This window comes from Protopterus annectens, chromosome 5.part0 (genome assembly GCF_019279795.1).
Source record: "Protopterus annectens isolate FY-2018-M chromosome 5.part0, PAN1.0, whole genome shotgun sequence".
Lineage (NCBI taxonomy): Eukaryota > Metazoa > Chordata > Ceratodontiformes > Protopteridae > Protopterus > Protopterus annectens.
Genome location: NC_056735.1, coordinates 440,272,939 through 440,295,759, shown reverse-complemented (window position 1 = coordinate 440,295,759; position 22,821 = coordinate 440,272,939).

Genomic DNA, 22,821 nt, shown 5'->3' with positions numbered 1-22,821 from the left:
CAAACTGGCCAACATGCAACTCAGGTTAACTTTCTCCTAGTAAAGAAAGGGCACTGAAATAGAATCAGTGACTACAAAATTATACCCAGTGAAACGGTCAGTCGACTGTGTAAACCATTGGTTGCCACAATCAGATACAAGTAGTGCTGAGAGAAGGCTCTAAGGTCAACAGAGACTAGGCTGAAGACACAGAAGTTGTCTAGAGAGAAACCAAGGTAGTTCAAGGAATTACTCCAGGCTCAGGAAGAAGAAAAAATAGGTGGAGTTGAAGCAGAAGAATGGCAGCTCCTCAAAACAGGACGTGTGAGGACTATAGAACAGTCCTACAGCTGAGCTAGATATGGAAGCAAGGTACATAAGGAAAATTGGTGGTGGAATGCAGAAGTCCAGGAAGTCATCAAAAGAAAGGAGTGTAGGAAAACTTGAGAAATAGAAAAGATGGACCAAAATAGGAAGGAATACTGGTTGGCTCACAAAGAGGTTAAAAGAAGAGTTGCAAAAACAAAGAACAAAGCATGAGAGGCCCACTGCCAACCTCTGGAAAGTGACTCTTATCAAATTGCAAGGCAAAGACAGAAAGATAAAGAAGGGAGTCAGACATCCATCATAAGGGATGTGAGCAGCAACCTTCTCACCAGTCCACAGGACATCAAAGACAGATGGAAGGATTATTTCCAGCAGCTTCTAAATGAAGAAAACATTTGGGTGGCACAGTGGTGAAGTGTTTAACATTGTCACCTCACAGCAAGAGGTTCTCTGGTTCGATTCTTGGCTGGGGTGCCTTCTGTGTGGAGTTTGCATGTTCTCCCTGTGTTCGCGTGGGTTTCCTCCGGGTACTCCGGTTTCCCCCCACATTTCAAAGACACGCATCTGGAGCATTTCTCCCCGGGCCTCCGCTGAAAACAGGCTCTGTGGAACCTAGTCAGACTTTCCCGGTCAACAAATGATACATAAATAAATAAAAACCCTTCAAAAGTTGTAGTGCCCCAAACACAGCCTACAATGAAAGATGAGGCATAGCCCAGTCTAAAAGAAGTAAGAAAAGCAATGAGGGAAATTAAGTCAGGGTAAGCAGCAGGCTCAGATGAGGTCAAAGCAGATGCAATAGAGATGTCGTGTGAGATGGAGAGAAACGGCGTGTGACAGCACTCATGGCAGTATGGAGAGAGAGAGAGAGATGCAGCCCAGATAACAAGCGAATAAGTATACTAGTGCCAGTGTACAAGAACAAAGGGGACATTCATAACTGTGGACAGTACAAACATATCAAACTCCTGTCACACTGCATGTAAATCTTGGAGAAGGTGACTGATAAACGAATAGGAACAGCAGTAAAAAGTAAGACTGGAGATGAGCAGTTTGGATTCAGGTCATGATGCAGCACAACTGATCTAATGTTTGCAGTGAGGCAGATGACACAGAAGAAGCTAGAGATGAGGATAGAGAGTCCAACTGGGCATTCCTAGATTTGGAAAAGCATATGACACATTTACAAAAAAGCTGATTTGGGCAGTCTTCCAAAGGTTCGATGTTCCATGAACATTGGTAGAATTGGTGCAGACTATGTAGAAAGACCCAATGACAAGTAAGAACAGTGTTTGGACTCAGACTGAGGTTCCCACTGGGAGGGGTGTGCATCAAGGTTCAGCTCTGAGCCACACCTCTCAACTGCATAGATTTTCGCAGAATGTCCAGATTTTTGCCTCATATTTTTGGTCCGTTTTTCATAAATTTGAGGTTTTCTGCCAAATTAGTGGCAAATCATTAAAGAATGAAGTTAGAAAATAATGACAGACATTTGAGTTTCAGACGTCATACCCTTCAGAAAATCCATGCTATGTAAAACCTGTTATTCTGTCAACTTTCTAAATTTGTAAGAGCAATATTTAAAAATTGTCCCTATTTTTGATCATCTGTCCCACTTTTATTTATGGCTCTGTCCAGATTTTTTGCTCTAATAGGTTGAGATGTATGCTCTGAGCCCATGGGTCAGAGGGGACCAATTAATAAAGTTGCTGTATGCAGACAATGTGACATTACAGCCAGACTCTGAGCAAGAATTTTAGCAATGAATAGAGAAATGGAATGTAAAACTGAAGGCACATGGGTTGAAACTTAGCATGGAGAAGACAGTTGTAATGGCAGCAAATGGGGAAATCAGAAGAAGCTGAGAATTGAGACAGAATGGAAAGTAATAGGGCAGGTTAACAACTTCAAGTATCTGGGGTGGGTGGTTGAGCAGAAGAGAAGTCTGGGTGACGAGTTCATACCTAGAATCAGTGGGACTGCAGCCAACTGGCACAGAGTGATAGAGTATGACAGAAGAATCTCAAGGAAGCTGAAAAGTAAGGTGGACAAAACAATGGTGCAACCAGTACTACTGAAACATATAGAAAGCAGGGCACTAAGACAGAACATTTGAGGAAGCTAGAGATCATGGAGATGAAGTGCCTGGAATGCGTGGCAGGATGTGTACTGTGGGACAGATGAAGAAATGAGGACATCAGGGCAGAAGGCAAAGTAGCTCCAATTGCAAAGTCAAAGAGAACAGACTATGGTGGTTTGGACATTAGCAGAAAAGCAGAAGACAATCTGGTGAAGATGATTTGGGACAAAAAGGAAGAAGGCAAGAGGAGACAAGAACATCCAGCAAAGAGGTGGATGGATTGTGTGAGAGAAGACCTGTGACAGTCAGGCATGAGTGTTGAAGAAAGTAGTTGAGAGGCAGTGAACTGAGACAAATGGTGACAGCTGGAATGACACCCTGACCCCATGTAGAAAACAAGAAAAAAGGGGAATGATGATGATGTTGATGAAACAACTAGCGTCAGCACGACTCAATCTAAGGACATGATCATTGACTGCAACATGAGTAGGTCATGCTGGAGGGGCAGTACGTGTCTCAGAGAATTCTCCTTCTCTGGAATAGGCTTCCAATCCATGTAAAAAAGAGTTTTTCCCTAACCCTATTCCAGTGTAATTCTGACCAGCAAATAGGAAATTGGAAAGTTACCTCAAGTCTGTTTCTAATGGATAGAGTCAGTCTGTAAATAATACCCTGACTTTCATATGGCTATTAAAATAACCTCTAAGATTGAAAACACTTGTATGATACATTTGGGATGCATGATTAGGCTTAAAAATGCCTCAGTGGTCATTTGCCTGTGTCTAATGAATATTTTATTTTTCTGCCTTTGCCATCAGCCCGGTAGATTTTCTTTGTGCCATCTGCTTGGTCACATTCCAGAAGTTAGTAGAGTGCCTCTAATGCCTTGCTTTTTGCTGTTGTAACTGCTCTTTTAGCCTCTTTATTAGTGAACCAGAATTCCTTCTTGCAATACGATGATATTGTACTTTTAACTAATACAGAAAAACATAAAGCAAAGGAAGTTGCTGATGTAAAGAAGTAAAGCCTGTCACATGGTCTGAGGAGTGGTGAGGGATAAATTCTTGTGCTCAAAGCTGAATATGATTTCTGGCAATCAGCTGCGGAAGGGGTTCAAGAGAGTGGCTTAAGGATAGGGAACAGGAAGGTTGTTTTAGGTTTAGAAAGTGATAAGAGAGCTTAGGTTTAAGGAGAAGGTTGAAGTTTTAGGGTTAAGGAGTGATTGGGTAATTGAAGTTTAGGGAGTGGAATTGGAGTTTTAAGTTCAGGGAGCAATAGGAGACTTTAGGGTTAAGGGGTAGGAAAGGTTTAGGGTAAGGGACTAAGGAATCAGGTTGGAAACTGAGTGGGAGTTTTATGGTTTAGGGTTTAAGTTCTGGAATGGCTATGTATTTTATAGGATTGGATGTACAAATAGGAGATTGGACAAGTGGTGATAAGGAGATAATCACTTGCTTTTAAGAACAAGTTCATAAGTTCATAAGTTCATAAGTAGGTACTATGCTATTGGCCCAAGGGCCTACATAAGCCTAGCCAACAAGGTTCCCTGGCTTATGCCACCCAAGAAAGTTATTTCTTGGTAGCAGTGAGCAGGTGTATCTCAAGCTACTAGTGCTCGAGCATCTGTAGTAGATTGTGATAACTCATTTGAATTTTTCTTAAAAAGATATTTTAAAATAAGACTTGCAGAAATAATCATGTACTTTAGGAGTATAAATTAATTTTTTTCTCTTCAAGATAATTCTCTGATACTGAAATGTACCATCATGCCTGCCCTGAATTATCTGAAAAATATTTAAATCCTAGATATGGTGGCCTTGCATAGATCAGCATGTGAAAAAAGTAGTGCTCACCAAATTACTCCAGACTGATATGCCCCTTCATATGGATGGCCTGAAACCCATAGTCTAGACTATATGTGGACTATGCTATTTAATTCCTGAACAAATATTTCTGGTTGTAATAGACAGTTCTTTGAAGTGGAAACTAACCTGACATGAATCCATCTACTTTGCATGAAACTATCAAAAACTGAATGTGGTTCTTTATAATGGATATTATTTCAGGAGTGTGGAATTTGCAGACTTTATAAAAATAAATGAAATTCAGCTTGCATCTAGAAACCTAATGAGTGATCATACCACTGCTTATTACAACTGGTATGTGTCCTTTTCCCCATCTTGTCAACTTATAGTATGATTAATAACCTGAAAATGGGCTATTGGGGAGGTCAGCCCTACGTAGTACACAAAGAGCTGTTTTTTTTTTTGGGGGGGGGGTGAAAACTTAAACTGTTTTCTTTGAAGAGTTATGGCCATGGTAATCTGTGACTTGATTAATTTGGAAGACATTGTAATTACTCTACCACATCATTCTTTATCTACTCACCTAGCATATATATATATATATATATATATATATATATATATATATATATATATATGTGTGTGTGTGTGTGTGTATATATATATATATATATATATATATATATATATATATATATATATATATATATATATATATATATATATATCGGCATACACACATACATAAACACACTGAAGGATGGAAAGAAGAAAAAATAAGGGTAAGATTACAGTAACAAGAATACTGACGTTTTTATTCAGTAACATAATTTCTTTGTACTAAACTTCAGCAGAAATGTTGACGTGTAGAAAAAAGAGCTCCATGTTTGATTTTTTTTTTCAAATTAAAGAGAAAGAAAAAGCAATGGACCTAGAAAAACCTAATCACATCTTTTCCACAACTTAAAACTGGTTATCAATTTGTTCATGGTTCATCTGTGAAGATGTATAATGATGAAATTAAGAACAAAGTTTGAAAGACTGACCCCATTTGTCAACTTGGAAAAGAAGATTCCTTGACCAGGACAGAGGTTCTATTACATTCTCTGGCAGTTGTATATTCTACAGTTGTACAAACTTCAGGAAGCACACCTATGCCAGTGGCTGTTGTGTTAACAAAGACTGTGAAATGAACTTAGATGCACATATTGTGATAGATGAGAGACATCCTTTAGATTTGCCTTTTACCCCAAACCCAGATACACGGCTCTTGAACTATACCAAGCTACTATTTAAAATATCATGTTAAATACTAACAAAGGTTGTGTATTTATTTCTATTCTTAGGAAAGTGCAAAAAAAAAAAAAACTTACCAGTTTCATTGAAAACTTTATATAATTTAAGTACTAATAAAGTAGACAATAATAGTCTTAAAATGGTAAACTGACATAGGTTCATAGGTTCATAGATTAGTACTAGGCTAACTGCCATTGTAGGCGATTTGTACCCTAACCAATTAACCAAGAAATTGTCACATGCCCATTTGGAAAAATGACACTGAAACAGTGGCTGCAGCTGTGACCATGAATTTATTAATAAAAGCAGTACAAGAGTATTTCTTTTTATTGAGCCTAAAATTTGTAATGAAACTATATGCAGATTATAAATACAACCAAAATGTAACTTTGTGTCTTATAATCACACATTCACAGCCAGGCCTGTCACTGAATGCATTACGTGAAGGTCTCCCATTTACCTGTGCCTGTAGCTCAGAGGTCTATGACCGCGCCCACAAAGTCAGTTATGCCACTGTGTTCTGCATTTCTCTTACCCAGTATCATACATTTTCGCTTTCCAGCTGACCAGGAAAAGAAGAAGAGTAAAGGTATGAAATGGGGATTGAGGCAGCCAAGCAACCACCCCAGTGAAGGATAGGGAGGACCGGGGGAGGATGGGAGGGTGCTGGCTGTAGCTAAAAGATGGTAGAACAGCCAAAACACAAGCTATATATTTGCTGTGGCTTGATCCTACTTTAAAAGGAGGCTACTGAGTCAGGACAAACAGTTTTGCAGTGCAAAACTGCCCTTGCTCTGTGCCTGCTCCCAAAGACAACACTGAAATAGTAGTTGCCACTGTGAGCATGAATTCATTAATAAACAACATTACATGGATATTTCTTTTTATTAAGTCCAAAACATATAAAGAAACCATAAGCACACTATAACTATAACCACAAGTAAAATATGTAACTATGCATCTTGCATTCATGCCCTCATACACAGGTCTGTTATCTAGTAACATGACATGAAGCCCTTCTGGTTGTCTGTCTTTGTAGCCGAGACACATATGACGACACGGGTTCACTTTATAACATCAAAATACTGAAATGTCGAATTTCAGTATCTCGAAGCGATAAAGTCGAATGTTAAAAATAGCAAACGTTCATAATCGCGAATTTGACATATGTCGAAAATATGTAGAATTCGCGGTTATGAAGTTGCGCTATGTAATGTCTGGGTTTGTGTTTTGTTGGTGCGCGGTGCCGTGTTAGGATGTAGGTGTTATGTCAGGTAAGTGAGAGTTTTGTAAGGGTTTTGAGTGGGAGTTAGAGTGTGTGTGAGGGATTGGAGAATGTGCGTGTGTGAGTGAGCTTTTGTGTTGTGTTTGTGCGATCTCGGAGTTAGTATATATAAGTAGGGGGTGTGGGGACGCATCCCCCATAGAAGTGCAGGGGGCTTTCCGCTTATGTGTGTGTGAGTTGTGTATGTGTGTTGTTTTTTTGTTTATGTTGTGATGTGGGTGTTGTGTTGTATGTTTAGTGTAGTGTGTGCGGTGTTTTCGGTTATGTGGTTTCACGGTTTTTGTTTGTCGGTGTTTTGTGGATTCGGTTTTATAGTCTCGAGATACTGAAATTGGATATTTCAGCATTTCGAGGTTATAAAGTGAATCCGACAACACACATGCTCACTCAGGCTTGCATCTGCGGTCTGCAGTGTCATTACCCAGTGTCATGATTTTTGCTTTTACAGCCATCCAGGAAAGGAAGAAGGGGAAGGTGCAAAAGTGAGTTTGAGGCCACTCACTGACCACTCACTCAGCAAGATACCAGTCTATTCCCTTCTCTTTCCTGGACATAATGTTGGCAAACATCAGTAAACAAGATTATGAGGCAGGGAAATTCAATTCAGAGTAAAGCAATTTGTTTATAGTTTATACTCTAGAGATTTTACATTCATATATATATATATATATATATATATATATATATATATATATATAGGTTTACCTTTAAAATGTTGACGGTCAGAATGTCGAACCTGCTTCCGCGAACTCTGAACTGCACCTGGTCAAAACCTCATATGCCGATATTCCGAACAGCAAAATCACACCCCATTTTTGACCCATGTTAGCACTTGTTTGTAGGTGTGGAGTGGTAGGAAATGTAGACGTTTGATTTTTTTTGAGTTTGCGACCTTGGTGGTGTGGCCGTTCGACTTTGTACAGTCAACACTTTGAAGTTAAACTATATATGTATATATATATATATATATATATATATATATATATATATATATATATATATATATATATATGTATATATATATATATTTACAGATAAAAACTGAGAACGCTCATATGAATGAATGCCTTTTAAGCCTGTAAAGAAAAGTGAGTGCTCATATGAGCAAACATTATTCTCTATGGAGTTTTTGCCAGCAGCCTTTCTATGAAATCATAATACCATCAATTAAGAGAAATTTCCCTTAACGTACTGTTCTACAATTTCCAATTGGTATATATAATTAGCAGGGAATTAGGGGTGCAAGGAGCATCCTCCCTACAAAAAAAATATTTTTCTTTTTGTTTTTTTGCTGCTTTCATTAATTTTTGATTCAGTCTAAAACGATCACTCTTTCTGTGTTCTGCCAAGTTGTAATGATATCAAGAAAATAATAACACTCAAGGTTGAGAATTTGCAAACCAAAATAGACAAATGAACATCATCAATAGCGAAACAATCGGGTTCTTTGTCACAGAAATTCTATTGCTCTACCACAGAAATGCTAAATGGTGTAGCAGCCCTGGTCAGTCTGTGGTCCACTTCATATTGTTTTCTGTACAGCTGAGTACTTATTAATGCCACACCAAATTAAATGGGGGTCAGTGGATGAAAAGGCCAACTACAGACCATAGAATGAGTACTTGATGGCTACCAATAAGTTGTTGATTTGGTATGACACCCAAGGTGTTACTGCCTACATGGATTAGAAAGACACAACAAAGACTTAATTCTTGAAATGTTTGAACCAGAACAGACAGTAGGTGCCCCTATCTTAATCCAGCAATTATTTTCCAAATTACTTCATAACTAAGCTAATCCTAACCCAAGTTTATTTAATTTTTGTAAGTTCTTGCTCTTTCTGAGGCATGAGAAATGAAAGGGTACCTTAAATGATAATTCACCTTTTTACTGCAATAAATAAATAAAAGCACATTAAGGAACTATGCAGATATTCAGCATGTGTATTTAAGATAAGCATTGTATGACCATCGCCCCATAAGTTTTGATACATCAGGAGACTGACCTTATGAACCTAAATTGGATGCCCTGCAAATTACTAAAAGAATGAAATGAGTAGCCAGCTAAATGTATCCCTTGATGCTTAAAAGAACTACCCTGTCAGAAATCTAAGTCCCTGGGAATGATTTGAGATCCATCAAGAAACCCAAAATTTAAACTATCTTGCTTAATAGGGGAAGACAAATTTTGGAATGAATAGCCGCAATTTGCAAATATCATCTGACTTATCCAAAATGTCCTGAATCCTCTGAGAATTCAAATCAACACAACACTAGTATCACAAAACACATTCTTCTATCTAGATGACCCAAGACGCTCATTAATTCTAAAAGCACCAAAATACAACCAAGTGAACAATGTCAACCAAACAACATACATGTGGTATGATCTCTGGGTAGCATGCAAAGTTGAATCAACTGACTTTATTACTGACTGACCAATGAGCTATCTGCCATTTTGGTAAACCCTGCTAATCTGACACAATCTTTAATGGCACTATCTAATCTCTAATGCTTTATAATATTTGTCAGATTAAACATTCTAGCAAAGAAACTTATTGAAGATAAATTGACACTGCCAACTGAGGAGCAAGACACAAAGAACAACAATATGATGATATTACCATTGCCAGCATTATGCATTGCAGTAAAAGAAATTGTTATATGCAAGATGAGTAGAACAAGCAATCTTAATATGGAATTGACCCAAACAGGTCTAGAGGATTGCTTACTGTAATTTTCAGCACTGCTTCATTATCAGACCTGAATATTACCTTCTAGATTTTCAACTGATCTTGCCTTCAAATACTGAACTCCTGATAGACATGATCTCTAGAAAGAGGATATGTTTCTTCCTTTCTACTGACCAGGAATACAGCCACAGGACTGAAAACCATTGGCCATTGAAGTAGGCCCCCATAGTAAAGACCCCTACAGCATCGGTAGACAGTGAAAAAGCTTCACTGGAAACCCACTGATCCTGATAAAATGAAAAGGCATTAAATTCCAACAGAAAGTTAGACTACAAGTGCAAATCAATCTTTACACTTCTGTAGATTCTAAGTTGGTGCTGCTTTTCACAGCTCCCATTAAAAGATTTGCTAAAGATTGAATGAATATTTTCCCTTGGGCTTTAGCTCTACAAGCAAAATTTAGTAACCCTACCAACTCCTTGACTTGTCCTACTGAATCTTTTTATAGGTACAGAAACTTTAAAAAGGCTATACCCTATCCTCCTACTTCAAACTACAAATAGGCCATTGCTCCTCAGTTCAACACTCATTTTATCCAGTCAGTTCTACCATTAAATAATAACCAACTCACTTCACCCCTCTAACTTCCATCTATTCTTGAAAGCAATACACTGTCTTTTAGTTTTCAACCTCTTCCAACAGAAACAAATTACTGTCCACATTAAAAGAGGCAACCTCAGCTGCCGATAACATTCCCACTGAGTTTCTCAAAATAGGTGCAGCAGCCTTGCCTGTCTCCATTCTAATCAGCTAGTCAGTAACTGAAAACTATGTCCCATCCATCTGGAAAAATCCATTATTATACCCCATCACAAAAGAGGTAATTCAACAGAGTTAACAAACTATAGATCCATTGCTATCCTATCAACCCTCTCTAGAGTTGAGAAATGTATTCACTCTCAGCTTATGAAACATATAACCAAACAAAACCTTCTCTTTAATACCCAGCATGGTTTCAGAACCAACCACAGTACTACTATTGCCTTCCTAAAAATCACCAACACAGTAAACCAATAGAGAAATTAGGGTAACCTTGTTTCTTCACTTTTCCTTGACCTTTCCAAAGCATTTGATACAGTGTCCCACCAAAAGCTCCTCTCTGAACTTGAAAAACCTTACATCTCCCTCTCCTGTTTTCACAGTTATTTATGGTATGGTCAGCAGGCAACTAAATGGCAGCAAAACCTTTCAGCATTTCAACCAGTCTCTGTTGGTGTTCCCCAAGCATCAATACTCACACCCCTTCAATTTCAACTTTTACTATGTATCAGTTAGTCATTCAACACTGCTGGAGATTTTCTCTACTCTCACTATGTGTCAAAACTCTGGGATGAAATTCACACACAGTTAAAGCAGACAAAACACTTAACATAGTTTCAAAACTTTGATTAAACAACATCTATGCCAGAGATGACTCTGTTCTTCCTGCTCAACAGCATGGCTTTACTCAGAATACCTTTCTCTGACTCTTACAGCCACTTTGCTTCCCAGTCTTTGTGTAGCTTATCGCACCTCCACATTCTGGACTTATTTCCAAAATCTTACTTTTCCTCCTTCTCTTACACCCTGCCCCTAACTACAGTTCTTCCTCTGTCCATTTATCTTCCTGCTCATTTATATAACTTCTCCTCTCATATCCCGCTTATCAATTTTAACTCATTCGCTCCAATGGAGCTCAGGAAGTTTACGTTGTAATTCCAATGGCCAGAGTCTAAGCCTTTTAATAGAATCAAATTTTGTCCTCATGTTTCAAACACATGTTCATATCTATGGAACCGTAGTGGTTATGAAAGAAGCATAAGTGGAAAACACTCCAGCTCAAACTATGTTTATAGTGGTAGTATTCTTTAGGTTCTAGGTATAAAACAGAATTTTATTAGTCACAGTAAACACAGTAAGCATTGTTTGTATTAGTTTGTAAACAACTTACAATATCTCAGCAACCACATGCTGTCATCAGCATTACATTCATCTAGCTGAGAGCTTTCATATGAGGCTAAGGAGCTCTGTCCTTGTTACTTGGCTGTTGAGATATTTAGAAAAATATAAAAATTATATCTATATAAATTAATATAATAAAACAGGTAATCCCCGGGATTCATGAAGCCCAGTGCAAGGCCGGAGGTAGGCTTGCACCGACAGTTTCATAGTTTCATAGTTTCATAGTTTAGTACTAGGCTATCTGCCCTGGGGCATTTGCAAGCCTAGCCCTAGAGATGTGGCTTTCGCCACCCCATGTTGTGGTACTAAGGTGTATAGGATAAATTTAGAATACTGTGCCTTTGTCTAGTAGTGACACATTGAAGACCCCCTTACTTATTAAAATTAGTTTACTGTGCCTCTGTTAAGTAGCAACACAGGGGTGACCCCCGGGGTAAACCTACGATCTCCCATCCACTCGTCAAGATTTCGCTTGAAGAGAGTCAGTGAGGGGCTCTGCCTAACATGGACTGGGATTTTGTTCCAGAGTATGGGAAGCCTCTGAGTTATGAATATGTCCCTCCAGCATGTTCTATTCATGTTTGTACTGAGGTTTAAATCTTTGGCTCTCGTGGTTCTTATGGATTTTGATTTTTTGAGGTGGAGCATGTCCATCAATTCCTGGATGGACATGGCCTTGTACGTCAAGCACAGATCACCTCTGAGCAGGCGGTATGCTACTGAATAGAGCTGGTGTTTCTTTAGCCTGGCAGCATATGACATATGTTGGAGACCCTTGATCCTCTTGGTGAGGTACTTCTGGGGTCTCTCCAGCTGTTGTAAGTGCCAGGTGAGGTACATACCAAATGGGGCATTGTACTCAATCATGTGTCTGATAAGGGAGGAGTACAGGGGCACGATGACCTCCTTTGATCTGGATGTGAACCCCTTCATGATAAGGTGGGCAAGGTAGAAAGTCTTTCTAACCACTTTGGCAATGTGGGTGTCAAATGAGAGGTCACTATCAACTTGGGTCCCCAGGTCTCTGATTACTTTTTCGGTACTCAGTGGGTTACTGTCTATGTGATAATTTGTGGGTATTTTGTTTTTCCCAAAGGGGATGACTATACATTTCTTGGCATTCAGTTTAAGGCTGTGATTCTGGCACCAGTTGTCCGTTTTGGTGAGGCCTTTCTGTAGGATGTATGTGTCAGCTGGTGTATCAACTATGGTGCCTAGTTTGCAGTCATCTGCGAACTTTGTCAGCCACAACCCTCCCATGTTTGCTTTCACATCTGAGAAGTAAATGCTGAACAAGAGGGGTCCCAGGACAGAGCCCTGTGGGACACCACTTGTGATTGGCTTTGAGTCTGACAGTGCGGCGTGAAGATGGCGCAGTAGTGCCAAATACATATTAATGAAAGAGCGCTGCCGCCACAGCCACGTGCACAGGAAAGGAGTGCGAGTGCATAAGGCGTGTCGAAGTGCAGCACGGAGGCGTGGAAATGCCAACTGTCGATGTGCAACCTAAAATGCTTGCATATAACAAGTTGCAAGATAGTAATCACATCTGTCAGTGTCCGTGGATACTGAAACGTATGCAAAGCATGCAAGAAAGTTCCTGTGAACACAAAATGAAGAAGCAAACACAAATGCACGGTAGGGAATAACGGGTCCCTATCCCATGAACAAATGACATGGAAAACCGTTTGCCCATAGTCCAACGCAGTGTAGATAGCTATACCAAGTGGAAGTGAAACTCATCATATATTAGCGAGCTGCCAGTAGGTACGTCCAGCCCAATGGTTAGGGTCACCAGCTGACCCATAATGTGAGGGAGGGTACAAAGCTGGGCAGATGTGTCCATAACAAAATACACGATAAATGTACATATCTAGCAGCCGTATGTCCGAATCATATCCCACAAGGCATGCAATAGTCACATACAAAAGGTATGTCCGTATTTCACATGCCAAATGTGACAGGAAATAGAATAAGCATGTAAACAAAACAGAAGGAGCATATAAACAGCTACAACAATAAGGAAACATGTAGGCTGAAAGGAACAGTATTATCCGTACTGTCGACTGTGGGGACGTGCTGTCCAGTACAGTCGGATATGTGTACGGAATATATCCCATTCTGGACATAGGAAAAGGTGGCATCCTACCAATGATTAGAACAGTCAGCCAAAATCTGCAAATCAGCGGTACAAGCCGAACTTGTCAGGATGTGTCACAGTTGAATGGGTAGTACCCGGGTATACCAACCGTGTAATGAAAGTTAAGTATGGGCGTGTACCTATGTGCATGAGGTATAGCATGTGGAAAGCAAACATGGCAGGGTAGTCCACACAACCATACAGGTACCTGACATCTGTGGGGTATTTAATGCGTTACTCTGGCCGTGTCATGGGCCAACAACCAAAGCAGTGATGTATGGGGTGTGAGGAATATGTGTGTGTGGGGGGATGGGTAATGGTACAATCCTCTAAGGCGATACTGTGTCCTATGCAGAATAGGTGAACCGGAGGTGTATGAGGGAGCAGCGGGTGAAACAGAAAGAAACACAAAAAGATGTATAAACAGCTGCAATACAAGCAGATGGGCTATACTGTAGAACACAATCCCACAAACATATGAATATTAAAATGTGCGATACAAATGTATAGACATGTCACCGGCACATACCCACAGATTGGTCCTGATGGAACTGGCCATAACTATTGCAACACACCTGGATGCATAATGGACTACCCAGCATCCCCTCCACATCACACAACCCGCTCCCTTACCTGAACATCCACCAAATCCAGCCATACTTGGCCTACTGGTTTGGTGCAGCCACATCTACACATAGTGACCACTATGCATTCGTAGTAGGTAGTATCACCCTAGGCAGTTGCAGGATTGCACACACTGTATCCCTTGCATATAAAACCCCCAGCACATTTTCATAACACCAGAAGAATGTTCGGTATATCTCTTGTTTTGGTCTTGTTCAATTTTTGGGATATCCCTCATGGGATAAGTAACCTGTGTAAACATTAGAATGGAAGACACGAAGTCCAGTCCTGTAGATATCTGGACACAAGTTGGAATGTGCATTAGTCGTGCACGACACTGTCCAGCCCTAAATGGTTATGCATAACCTACTACCCAGGATCAAACACCTGCCCGTGTGATGCACGTGTCCCGATACGAATAAGCGAGAGAATATATTGCACACATTCGCATAGTGGCACATGGTATAAGGGTGATGAAGGCACTGACGTAAACAGGATACCCCTGAGCCACTGTGTGAGGGACAATTAATGTGTGTGTAGGTGTGACCTGACCAACAATGGTACAATGCCAAATGTCTTGTGACCGTAGGAAATAACTATGCACCATACTGCATGTAACAGTTGCCTAAAACAGTCATGTCAGGATAGAATAAATGTAATTCGTACAAGAACAGGCAAACAACAAAAGTGCCAAAGGTATAAGGCTCACAGCTAGGAAACAAATGAAAGTTCTAAACCTGCACTGACCGTGGCTATGTGTTGGCCCAAACAATCTGGTGTCCGCATAGGGTTATCATCTGTCCCGCTTTGCGAGGGACAGTCCATCATTGGACAGTTGTGTCCTGACAAAAGACATTTCAAATGGCAAATGTCCTGGGATTGTAGGACATACTTATGTCCCATATGTTATGTAATAGTAGCAGAAAATATTTATTGCAGTATCTACAATACCTAAATGTTACAAGAAACAGAATAAGCTACCAAACCACTACAACAATAGGCTTTTATGTAAGCAAATAAGTAAAGTTCTATCTGTTGTACTGACCGTGGGTATGTGTCGGCTTGTAAAATCTGATGTGTATTCCGAAAATGTCCCATCTTGGCCATTTGAAAAGGTGCCAACCCTAATCACCAGAATACAGCACAACCTGTACATATGACAATGTCAATGATACCAATGGTCAGAGCATTCACACAATAACTGGCCAGACCCTTAAAAACTCACAAAGCCAGTGACCTTTGGGGGTAAGGTGTTGAATGAGAATGACTACTTACAACAATGAAGAGTAATAGACACATTTAACTGCAGAAAATTAGTAGTATTACAAATCTGTCAACACGTTCCAAGTTAATAGTACTAATATGGTAAAAGTGTCCGTGATTGTCCCTGAGTTGTCATAGCCTTGTCCCTGTCACAATAGACACCAGTCCCCGAGTATCAGACAGGTCCGTACACAGAAGTACACCAACCAACTGTCCCATCTGTTGACAGGATTATTGCATACATGTAGTGAATTCATAACAGATGTCCAGAATAATATTCATTGTATGTATAAATGAATGAAATAGTCAAATGGAAAGGGAACCCCCCCCCAACATGCATTATGTAGTGGAACCACTCCCCACCCTAAATTATGTAACGCCAACCCAATAATGTGGTCAGAGGTTCCCAAACACCTGCGTCTGTAAACACAGGTAGAATGTTAAACTCCAGACTAACTCTGCCCATGTGCTACGTCTGATCTTTGAACAGCACCAGGGCAGTGCTAGTCACCAGTCGGCTGAGCCTAAACCCGGACCAGCACCTAAAAACCCTAAAAGTCAAACAGGCGTATGTGCGAGGACTATAAGTGTAGGAGTTATGAATATCCTTGGAGTGAGTATACTTGCAGCACGGGTCCAGAGCAGTAGGAAACAGGGAATGTCCTAATTGTAGTACTGTGGTTTTCCCAGCAGGAGAATGGATGCCTGCTGTGTAAGGGAAGGGGTGAGGTGTATGTCAGAGTAGCTATGAACAATGGGTATACATATAAATGAGCCAGAACACCAATAGTGTAGTGGTTACAGCATCCGCCCAACGTAAAGGCATTCCCGGTCCATGAACGACTATAGCACATATTAATTGTGTAATGAATGCCTCTGTGCTGTAAAGCCACCATTTATACATGTAAAGTTGACCGCGTTCCCATGGCTCCATTAACCGGATTCCATCAAAGTGGTACTGTCATAAGGGATAAGGCACATGTAATCCTAAAGACATGCTTGTAAACATATGTAACTCAGAATAAGTAGATGCAAGTGGGCCTGCGCGGGTGTATGCAGCTATTAGCATAGCAAATGTATGTTGTCTTCTACAACTGTGACTTTTATATATATATATATATACATATATATATATATATATATATATATATATATGTATATATTACGATAAAACTGGAATCCCAAAGATATAACACAAGACCCCAAACAGGAAGGAGAAAAGTTCTATTCAAATGAGCAGTAAACTGCAAACAATATAGTTCTAATTCGTTTGCATACAGTCAAATAAAAATATTCTGTGCGGTTAAAGGGCAAACTCACAGCTTCAAGTCATCGGCTTCAAATCATCAACATGAATATCCAGTATAAAGATACCAAACCAAACGAATGTACAAGTTGTTACCAATATTCAAGCAAAAACCCTGTAGAATCCAGAATAAGAAGCAGTTCTGCTGATAAATGGACCAATTCCTGCTATAAACTAGCAACGTAGCAGCATAAAAACTTTGTAGAAGGCACCACAGCTTAATCCACGACTGTTTAGATGAAAAAACTTTTAATAACAAAGAATGAGCGCTTTCGCGGTCATAAGCACCGCTTCATCAGATAAATTAAAACAACGATGAAGAAACATTTTAAATAGTATTACATACAATACATTATTCATTCATTGGTTTAAATACATTCAAATGAAACCAATCACTTTATAAATGTGACTTCATGATGTTAAAAACACACCTGCGGAACTGACGAAAATGTCAGGAGTATCATCCCATAAAAACATCCAGCTTATAATAGTGATGCACACCCCTAAAAGTTGTAAAAATGCCTTTTATCTCCACCCGCCCGCATCTCAAGCGTATAAGCGGCGCTACCAATTAAAGACGTAACTATAAAATGTCAACAATCAAAGACATCAGTGCTTAATGAAGTACTCCATAGCGGGTTACGGCACTGTGTGCTGTATCTGCCCACAAAGCTTTGTGCGCATGAGCCGCAATGTTAGGCTCAGAGCACAGTTGTAACCTTAGCACCACCTACTGGAAAATCAAGATAAAACAATGTAATTGCATTATACCACTACGCTATTATATAGAGGCATTGAACTATAAAACAACGTGCCCTAAAAAACTGATATATACTCAGGGAAGCATTATTGTATATATGGGTAAGTAGCTTCATAATGTGAAGACCTACCTACGAAACTGACAAGAATGTCAGAAATATCAGCCCATGATAACATCCAGCTCATGATAATGATGCACTCCCTTAGGAGTTGGAACAATGCCTTCTATCTCTGCCAGTCCACACCATATACGCGTAGACGGCGCTACCAAGTAAGGACATAGCCATAGGATGTCAACAGTCGAAAACATCCAATACTTGATAAAGTATTCCATATCAAGTTAGGACACTGTGTGCTGTGTCTTCCTATATGGACTTCGTGCACGTGAGCCACGCTATTAGACTCAGAGCACGATTGTATCCGTAGCACCACCAACTGATAAATGAAAGTAAGACAATGTGATTACATTAAACCGCAATACTGCTATAAAAAATGCTAAACCCTATAGCATAATTCCTTACATAACTGATATGTAAAAAAACATGGGAATAGACGGGTGCAATGCTTAGCTATAAGAATATAAGAATATTAAGAATAATAATAATAATCATAATAATAATAATAATAATAATAATAATAATAATAATAATGATAAAATACTAATAAAATATTAAAATATTCATATCTAAAAGGAACCATAAAGTCATTGCAACATTATAAGACGCTATCCCCTAAGATGGGTATAACCTCTCCGGGTACTTTAAAGATTATATATGTAAATACGTGTATGGCATCTTAAGAATGACTAGGTTCTGGACGCACACATTTTAAACCAAGGTGCATGTATGTTAGAACATATAACAGTGTAGAATAAGTCCAATCTAGATATATATATATATGAGGTGTATGGAGTGGTTATATGAAGTGAATATGATTGTGTTATGTAAACTATGTCAAATAATCTCAAGATATTGAATTGTTTCTACAAGCACAAGCCTTATAGGATAACACCAAATAACTAAATAAAGGATCCCAAGATGAAACCTTAAAAACCGGGGCATACTCCTGAATATGCACCATCATTCTCAATAAATAGTATTACCCTGTGGGTAATGGCATATTGTGCATCTAAAAATAGACAATATATGACATAATTTGATATAATATAATAGAATAGAATAAAAGCGGAGAGCCAAACACCTGTTATCTAAGAGGTCTGCCTTTAAGATAGGGTTTAAGGGAGACCATCTCATTCATTCCCCTACCCCTGTTGGCCCCTAATCTAAGTAGCCAACGTAGCTCGGCTTCCTCAGTCCTGTTGGTAATGTCTCCAATACGTGGAGATATATGTTCCACATGTAGGACCTGAAACCAAAACATGTGTTCAGAGCCTTCCTTTAACATATGCTTAGCTAGAGCACTACTATCATCTCCTCTCACTAAGCAATAATAGTGATCTCTGATACGTTCCCTTAGGGAGCGGTTTGTTTTACCAACATAGTATCGGTAGCAAGAAATACAATGTGCAACATAAACTATATTCCGGCTGCTACATGTAGCATCTGCTCTTACTTCCCATAGTCTACCACTATCAGGGTGTTTAAAGAAATGTGATTCGTCTATATAACGACATTGTAAACAGCTACCACATTTTTTAGTCCTCTCAAATCCAGTTAGTGGTGTGCTCTGTTCAGATCTATGGCATAAAAGTTGTTTTAAATTGGACATGTTACTATAAACAAATTGGGAAATGGGCCAACAATGTCCCCCACTTTTTGATCTGCTGTCAATATATTCCAGTTCTCCTGGATCACCTGTTCAACCAGGTGCGTATTACCACTAAAAGGTAATATTACCGACTCTTGAGTAGATGAGGAGTTCCTATCAGCTTTGGTTCTTTCAGAAGCTGAGAAGAAAGGTTGTGCCCTGGTGGTCCTAAGTGTTTTCATATCTGAGTATACACTCTCTATTTCCTCACTGGTATAGTCACGTCCAATTAAGCCCTCTTTTAGCTGTTGTAATTCATGATTCAAACAAGGTTCCGTACTAGATAGCCGTGATAGCCTCATTGCTTGGCCCTTAATTATGTTTTTAAAAATTCTGGGGTTGTGCATACTCTTTCTATGTAAATATGAGGGTTTATAACAGGGCTTACGATGCACACTTGTTTCAATTTGCCCTTTCTCCCTGTATACATGAACATCCAAATAATCAATTTTGGTTTTGGAATAATTCATAGTAAATTTAATAAAGTCACTAACACCATTCAAATAGTCAAAGAATGCATGTAGAGATGTGGGAGACCCCTCCCAAACAAGAAAGAGATCATCCACAAATCTCTTGAAGAACTTGATCTGTGTATTCCCTATTATGTACCTGGTCTCAAACTCAGCCATGACCAAATTGGCGTAGCTGTTGGCACAACTTGTGCCCATAGCTACGCCCTTGGTCTGTCTGTAACACCTATTCTCAAATAAGAAAACGTTGTTTTCTAGCACTAACTCTACCAATAAGCAGAGAAAGTCTATCCTTGATTCATCATGACCTTCTGTTCTGCAAAGGAACGATTTTAAATAAGATATTCCTTGGTCATTTGGAATACAGGTAAATAAGGAAACAACGTCCATAGTCACTAGAATAGTACTGTCTGTCCATGTATAATTCAACATATCTTTATACAAGCTGGTTAAGAAATGTTCAGTATCACGTAACACAATAGGGTTGTTTGTCAAGTATTTTTTAAGATGTTCGTCAAGATAAATCGAAACTGGCTCCGTAAGCCAGCCTGCTCCAGACACTATCGGCCTGAATTCAGGTGAGTGTAAATTCTTGTGGATTTTTGGCAAACCACTGATGGTGGGTATGAGTGGAAAATCAACCTGAAAATAATTGAAGACATCTTGATCAATCAAACCCAGCTGTTTACATTCTTCAAGAGAATTTTGAATCCTAGTTTGCATATCACATATGCTGTCAAGGCTAATCCTGACATATGATTCCCCATTGAGGAGCTCAAGCATCTTAGATTGATAGTATTCACTGTCTAGAATGACAACGGGGCCACCCTTATCGGCTGCCCAAATAACAATGTCCTTGTTGTTACGCAAATCCTGCAAGGCCTTGTTCTCACTTGCCGTGAGATTTCTGGTCTTGTTCTCATGTGATTGGCTGAAGACAGCATACAACCTAGATTCCACGGCCTTAATAAAAACCTCAAGGTTCGATTGATGATGAGGGGTAAACATACTAGTACGTTTGAAAGTTTGTACATTCTTAATGGAATTATTGTAGTTATCGGTGTCAAACATTAACTTCAGTGCAACTCGTCTGGAAAATAATCTAACCGACAATAAGGCTTGACTGAGATCCATATTTGTGGTAGGTATAAAGGATAATCCTTTGTTAAGGATAGTCAATTCAGGGTTGGTAAGATTATATCTAGAGATATTATAAACTAAAGACGTGGATGCCAAAATTTGGAGAGTGTCCCTTTGTGTTGATTCTGAGAAGGATCCTTCCTCTTCGCCCCTCGATTGACATCTAGATCCAACGATCGTTTCCACCAGAATATTTTTGTTTGACTGTATGCAAACGAATTAGAACTATATTGTTTGCAGTTTACTGCTCATTTGAATAGAACTTTTCTCCTTCCCGTTTGGGGTCTTGTGTTATATCTTTGCGATTCCAGTTTTATCGTATTGCATTTTTTTCGGGTACCATGGAGGGAGCAACAAATGCTGTTGATACAAGTGAAGGGTTGGCTGATAAAGCCCATATGAGATTTAGAAGGCTATTGGATGATGGTCTTAATCCCTTGTTGGGAACAGATGTAAGTTTAGAAATTACTGAAGATAATGTTGATGCTCATAATGAACAACTGGTGAGAAGTTTGAAGAGAGACATGGAAAATGATTTCTATAGACTTAAAAGACTTACAGCTCAGCGCTTCCATATGGAAGCATGTCTCAACCTTGGGGTCATTCCACGTGGCCTCCGTATACTAACTATGCCAACATATGGCAATACATATCCCAGCCTTTTGGCTAAATGGCAGCAGATTAATCTACGAGCGAGCAGGGATTATATACAACTTTTAATAGACTTTTTTCGTCCTATTGAAACAGATCTGAAAGACAAAATATTACATCTACAGACTAAGCTATTGGAACAAATTGGAATTGAAAACACTGATCTTTATATACATGAACTTATGGAACGGCTTACACGTTATGAGAAGAATCTCTTGGTGAACAAACGGAAGAAATTAGCAAGGGACTCATATGATTTTGCACATAATAATGTGTTTATATGGCCGAGAAACAGAACAGGCAATGACCAGCCAACAGCAACTAGTAACATCAATAACAGATCACATCAAGTTAGTGGCCAAGCTATATATAACCAACAAGGAAATCGTATACAGAAGTCTATTGGCGTGGCTGCCTCCAATAGACCATCGTTGTCCAATGAACAGTTCGTAGATATAGTGCAGCCTGATCGATCATCTAATGGAAAAGAAGTACATAATGATGATCGACAGTCCAATGGCAAAGAAGTGCATCATGAAGGTGTTGCAACTAGTGAGATACCTCTTCCTATAGAAGTCACTTCTCCATGAGAACCTAACTCGGTATATACAACTCCGGTGGAAGAAGTATTGAAACTTCCTTCTGGAGCTTCGAATTTTAACAGTAACAATAAAACAGAAACAGGACAGACATTCCTGCTACCTCCACATTTTCTAGTGTGGTACGTAGAAAAATAGAATTAGACAACCAAAACCAAACGGATTTTCCTTTACCCATAAGAGCAGGGCGGAAAAGATCGTTGGATCTAGATGTCAACCGAGGGGCGAAGAGGAAGGATCCTCCTCAGAATCAACATCAAGGGACACTCTCCAAATTCTGGCATCCAAGTCTTTAGTTTGTAATATCTCAAGATATAATCTTACCAACCCTGAATTGACTATTCTTAACAAGGGATTATCCTTCATACCTACCACAAATATGGATGTCAGTCAAGCCTTGTTGTCGGTTAGATTATTTTCCAGACGAGTTGCATTGAAGTTAATGTTTGACACCGATGACCATAATAATTCCATCAAGAATATAAAGACTTTTAAACGTACAAGTTTGTTTACCCCTCATCTTCAATCGAACCTTGAGGTTTTTATTAAGGCCGTGGAATCCAGGCTGTATACTGTTTTCAGCCAATCACATGAGAACAAGACTAGGAATCTCACGGCAAGTGAGAACAAGGCCCTG